Consider the following 7,053-nt stretch of genomic DNA (forward strand, 5'->3'; position numbering starts at 1 on the left):
ATGGGGTCCTTGGTTCGATCCCAGCTCGCGCCAAGTAAACTTTGTGATGGACAAACAGATTGTGTGGAGGTTATCTCCCGTTTCCTCCCACTTTTTTCATTCTATCATTTCATTCATTTCTCATCTTCACCGCCTTCTTTAGCCGAGCCGGCATAACCGTGGGACGTAAAACTTAAAGATTTCATTTAATAAGTACACATACTGGTTCTTCAAAAATTTCTCGTATAAATGAAAATATTCGTATAAGTTTTACTCTGTTTTGTTCTTCTTTATATTGTTTATAGGATCAATCAGTTCCACTTTCCATAATTGGGTTACAAAGGTTTTCAAAATTCAGCTATAGCATGTTCATTTAAACTTTTTATCTTACTACTTCCTACTTTGACAGTTTGATTTAATTTCATTTTTTTCTTCATATTTTCATTTTTAACTACCACTAACAAAATTTATCTCTAATTTGTTATAGAAAAATCTTTGTATGAGAATTTAATTTCCATTTTCCGAATACAACAGTTACTGTTCGTTTGAACCTCATGTTATAGTAGCAAGACAATTTTACTGGGAATAACACATCAAAGTCAAAAATTTGAATATTGACAACTATTTCATTTTCGGTATATCTAAGAGTCAAACTCATCATGCCTGACATTATCATTGTGATTAACAGATTCATTTTCATTTTCACAATCATGATTTGATTCTGGTGTATGTGTATAGCCTTCTTTTACCATTATTTCTTACTCTTTTAATAGTATTTATTTTTCTTTTAGCAATATTATTTTTCTATTAGCACTTCATAATTACTTTAAGATAGTTATGAAGAAGTTTAAATTGATCATTCATTAAATCGCAACACTTTTCCGTATTCACTCTATAGAAAATCTTAACAATTATGTATTTTAAATGAAAAAGTGAAATTGGTTTACATGTATATATAGAAATCAGAAGAATTACAATTGAACATATCGTGTGTTAAGAAATATTATCTCTTAAACCTGTATTTGATTTTGTATCACATCATTTCAGTGATTACGATTATAGTGATGAAGATATCATTAACTTTAGCATTTCTATTAACATGCTGAATCATTTATTAAAACCGCTACTGAAGAAAATAATGCATACATTATATATATTCTTTGCAGGCTTGTTATGGATTTGTCGCATGAAATATAAGAATCCCTCTGAAAATTAGTGGTTCAAAATATTAGGGAATCGATTGAAAACTTTACTGGATTCCTTTTTAGTATATTAGAAACGATATATGTAAGAAGTACATCGGAAACAAATAAATCGATTTTAATTATATGTTCTGAGAACAAATTAGGAAATATTGATCAACTAATGTTATATTTTTCTATGTAAGAAAGAAGGAAGCTATTGCTCTTAACTATTTTTATGTACTTTTGATTACATGTTAAATAACAGTACTAATGGGGTCTCTCCTTCCACCATAATTAGAGAGAAAAAAAAATCGCCTGAGTGAAGTTCTTTTAGCAGCAATGGTTTTGTGTTCGTATTAAATATGCCTATTAGTGTAATGCAACTACAAGGAAGTAATACAGTTAGTATGTCTTCTAGTTAATGGAAAAGACGCCTACAAGCCAATGTTAAAAGTACCTCGTATGCTTTGTGGTTTTCAGTAAAGTAGTGCAAGAGTTTGGTTGTGATCTATGATTCAGTAGGGCAGAAATATACGTTTCTTTGGAGTGTTCGACCAGAGGAGAACAAAGACGTTTTTTTAAGGGGGGGGTCTATAGTTAAAGATTATACACACATTTTTCCGAATACTGATAACTATTAATTCAAGAGGGGAGGTGGATTATCGCGGGAAGTCATGATCGAAATCCCTTGCCTTCTGTTTATGTTTCCCGCTGTTGTTGTCTTTTGAGCACTAGCTAGTGCCACAACCGTCGCAGCTCTTCAGTTTGGTTGTCTCTGGAAATTGTGTGCTGTTTCAATTTGAGTAGGGGTAATGTGTGTGTTATACAGACAACTTAACCAACAAATTATTTTATATACAAAAATTGCATAAATATATTTTACGAAACAACACTACACCAAAATGTTTATTATTAAATTGGATTGATTAAAATTAGTAGTGGACACAAAAATCGTTTCTTCGGTTTCTGGGTTTTAGAAAAACCGACACCGGTTTCTGACAATTTTCAAAAAAACGATTTTTAGCTGAAACCTTTATTCGGTTTTCTCCAAAAACGGTTCGGTTTTTAACTGAATCCGGTTTCGGTTTTCTTCAAAACCTGTTCCAGTTTTCATCTCCGAAGCCGCTTCAATTTTTCATAGAAACCGATTTCAGTTTTCCCAAAACTAGTTCTATTTCTAACCAGAATAGTGTTTTGTTGTTTCGGTCGAAACCGAACCAGTTTTTTTTAAAAAAAGCGAACCAGTTTTTAGGGAAAACCAAAACCGAACTCGGTAAGAAAAACCGAATCGGTTTTTGAGAATACTAAAAACGGTTTTGACGAAAAACCGAACTGGTTTTTGGATAAAACTGAACCGGATTTGCTGCAAATCCAACCGGTTTTGGAGAAAACCGGAATGTCGGTTTTTCGGTTTTTCTAAAAAACGGTTTCCAGTTCTTATAAAAACCGGTTTCACCCATCCCTAATTAAAATACTAATGACTATATGATACAGCACGCAGAACATTATGAAATTTAACCATAAAGAATTTGGATCTAAAACTATTACACTACGTAATTACATTTTATTCTATATCAGCAAGTATATTTACATAATCTCGTAAGACATATCTTTTATCATCAACTGAAATTACTACAAACTTATTGACCTTCATAGTATATACACCACGCATATGACTTAATGAGGTTATTAACTTTATATGCTTCTACACTATCAAATAACAAGTTTTTATAATCATCAAATTGTATTTCTTTTAATATTACACTCTTTGTTACTTACTTAGCAATTTTCTTTCCCATGTTCTCTATTTTAAATTCATACATCTTTGATTTTAATCCAATAAATTCTGTTATATGTTTTACCTTTATTCTAATCCTTCATCTTTCCGGATACTTTCTTGTTTACTAGCGGTATACAATATTTATTATTTTCTTCATATTCACTTGTGTCGAATTGATTGATAACTTCTGTTAAATCTTTAAAGAAATTATCTGTCTCAATTCCGTGTATAAAACTTTCGGTGATCATAATAACATAAATTTATATTATTCCTATATTTCAGGTTCATATAGAGTTATAATATAAGTTATGCATTAATAATTTTGACAAATTCTAATACATTCATACCTGCATATATCGGCTTATTAAACGTTAGTATTTTTTTCATACTATTCACGAAGACGAAATTCAATACCATCACATTATTTCTTTTGTAACACATTAACTATTTGATTATAGTGTGAAGGTCTTTTGTAGCGCAAACATTGGTCTCCAAGTTTTAAGTAACTTAGAACAGAATGCAACAAACATATTATCATTATTTCTAACATTTATTTCTGCTTTTGAGTTTTTAATTGGTTTTGGAAGGTCAATATAAGAATAAACTCTTGGCTGTATATATTCATTTAATCTGATTTCTAAATATATTATTTGATGTAATGACCATCCTAAACCTCTAGCTTGAAATTCTTCAATTTCTCTAAAAAATTTGTTTAATTTGAAAAATTTATTCATTTAGGTCTGTTAATCTTAATATTACTTCGTTTTAACTTTTGAAATTAAATCCTCGTATTTCTTTATTTTTAATAAAGTCGCAAATGAAGACATGATTAACTTTAACTGGGTTTAGTTGTAATTCTTCAATGATTTTGTTAATACAATTTCACCGCTATATTGTAGAAGTTGTGGTCGGTCTTTACACTCAATTTTTGTAATATAATCTTTTGTAATAGTTTTTAAATTGTTTTTTTTCCTACTTTAATAAGTATATGGGCCGCGATGGCTCAGTTTTGGAGCTTTCACCTCTGGTCATGGTATTCTTGGTTCGATCCCAGCTCGCGCCAAGTAAACTTTGTGATGGACAAACAGTGTGTGTGGGGTTATCTCCCGTTTCTCCCACTTTCTTCATTCCATCATTTCATTCATTACTCATCATCACCGGTTTCTTTATCCTAGCCGACATAAACGTGGGACGTAAAACTTAAAGATTACATTTAACAAGTACACATACTGGTTCTTCAAAAATTTCTTGTACAAATGTAAATATTTATTAAGTTTTTCTATGTTTTGTTCTTCTTTATATTGCTTATAGGGTCAATCAGTTCTTCTTTTCCTAATTGGGCATAAGCTCTTATAGCCATTTCTTTACAAATCCGTTCTGAATTCAACTATAGTATGTTTATTTAAACTTTTTATCTTGCTACCTCCTATTTTGACAGTTTGATTTAATTTCTTTCTTTTTTTCATATTTTCGTTAACTACCACTAGCAAAATTCATCTCTAATTTATTATAGAAAAATCTTTGTATGAGAATTGAATTTGCCTTTTCTGAATACAATAGTTACTGTTCGTATGAACCTCTAAATTGTTATGTTTAGAAACACGTTATAGTAGCAAGGCAATTTTACTGGGAATAACGCATCAAAGTCAAAAATGTGAATATTGAAAACTATTTCATTTTTGGTATATCTAAGAGTCTACCTCATCATGACTGACATTGTCATTGTGATTAACAGATTCATTTTCATTTTCACAATCATGATTTGATTCTGGTGTATGTGTATAGCCTTCTTTTACCATTATTTCTTGCTCTTTTAATAGTATTTATTTTTCTTGTAACAATGTTTTTTTCTATTAGCATTCATAATTACTTTAAGATAATTATGAAGAAGTTTAAATTGATCATTCATTAAATCACAACACTCTTCCGTATTCACTCTATAGAAAATCTTAACAATTATGTTTTTTTAATAATAAAAAAAGTGAAATTGGTTTACATGTATACGTAGAAATTACAAGAATTACAATTGAACATATCGTTTGCTAAACAAATTAGTGATTACGATTAGAGTGTTGAAGATATCATTAATTTTAGCATTTCTATTAACATGCTGGATCATTTACTCAAAACGCTACTGAAGAAAATAATGCATACATTATATATATTATTTGTAGACTTGTTATGGATTTGTCACATGAAATATAAGAATCACTCTGAAAATTAGTGGTTCAAATTATTTTAAATGTGGTGTCAGCTAGGGAATAGATTGAAAACTTTAGTAGATTCCTTTTTAGTATATTAGAAACGATACATGGAAGAAGTACATCGGAAACAAAAAAATCGATTTTGATTATACGTTCTGAGAACACATTAGGAAATATTGATCAACTAATGTTATGGTTTTCTATGTAAGAAAGAAGGAACCTATTACTCTTAACTATTTTTATGTACCTTTGTTTACATGTTAAAAAACAATACTAATGGGTCTCTCCTTCCACCATAATTAGATAAAAAAAAGTTCTTTTAGCAGCAATGATTTTGTGTTCGTATTAAGTATGCCTATTTGCGAAATGCAACTACAAGGAAGTAATACAGTTAGTATGTCTTCTAGTTAATGGAAACGACGCCCACAAGCCAATGTTAAAAGTACCTTATATGATTTAGGTTTTCAGTAAAGATGTGCAACAGTTTGGTTGTGATCTATGATTCAGTAGGGAAGAGATATACGTATCTTTGGACTGTTCAACCAGAGGAGAACCAAGACGTTTTGATGTGTCTATTATTAAGGATTATACACAAATTTTTCCGGATACTGAAAACTAGTAATTCAAGAGGGGAGGTGGATTATCGCGGGAAGTCATGATCGAAATCCCTTGCCTTCTGTTTATGTTTCCCGCTGTTGTTGTCTTTTGAGCACTAGCTAGTGCCACAACCGTCGCAGGTCCTCAGTTTGGTTGTCTCTGGAAATTGTGTGGTGTTTCAGTTTGAGTAGGGGTACTGTGTATGTTATACAGACAACTTAACCAACAAATTATTTTATATACAAAAATTGCATAAATATATTTTACGAAACAACACTACACAAAAATGTTTATTATTAAATTGGATTGATTAAAATTAGTAGTAGACACAAAAACCGTTTCTCCGGTTTTCGGGTTTTAGAAAAACCGACACCGGTTTCTGACAATTTTCAAAACACGATTTTTAGCCGAAACCTGTATTCGGTTTTCTCCAAAAACGGTTCGTTTTTTTACTGAATCCGATTTCGCTTTTCTTCAAAACCGGTTCCAGTTTTCATCTCCAAAACCGGTTCAGTTTTTCATAGAAACCGATTTCAGTTTTCCCAAAACTGGTTCTATTTCTAACCAGAATAGTGTTTCGTTGTTTCTTTCGAAAACGAACCAGTTTTTTAAAAAAAAGCGAACCAGTTTTTAAGGAAAACCAAAACCGATCTCGGTAAGAAAAAACGAACCGATTTTTGACAAAACTAAAAACGGTTTCGACTAAAAACCGAACTGTTTTTAGGAGAAAACTGAAACCGGTTTTGGAGAAAACCGGAGTGTCAGTTTTTCGGTTTTTCCAAAAAAAAACTGTTTCCAGTTTTTATAAGAAACGGTTCCGCCCATCCCTACTTAAAATACTAATGAGTATATAAAACAGCACGCAGAACATTATGAAATTTAATCATAAAGAATTTGGATCTAAAATTATTACACTACGTAATTACTTGTATAAATTTCTTGTATAAATGTAAATATTTATTAAGTTTTCATCTGTTTTGTCTTTCTTTACATTGTTTATACTGTAAATCAGGTCATCTTTTCGTAATTGGACATAAACTCTTATAGTTTTTTTTTTACAAAGCTTTTCTAAATTCAACTACAGTATTTTTATTTAAAGTTTTCATCTCACTACTTCCCATTTTGATAGTTTGATTTAATTTCTTTCTTTCTTCATATTTTCATTCTTAACTAACACTAGCAAAATTCATCTCTAATTTATTATAGAAAAATCTTTGTATGAGAATTGAATTTGCATTTTCTGAATACAATAGTTACTGTTCGTATGAACCTCTAAATTGTTATGTTTAGAAACACGTTATAGTAGCAA

This window comes from Thermobia domestica, chromosome 10 (genome assembly GCF_964235325.1).
Source record: "Thermobia domestica chromosome 10, izTheDome1.hap1.1, whole genome shotgun sequence".
NCBI classification, from domain to species: Eukaryota; Metazoa; Arthropoda; class Insecta; order Zygentoma; family Lepismatidae; genus Thermobia; species Thermobia domestica.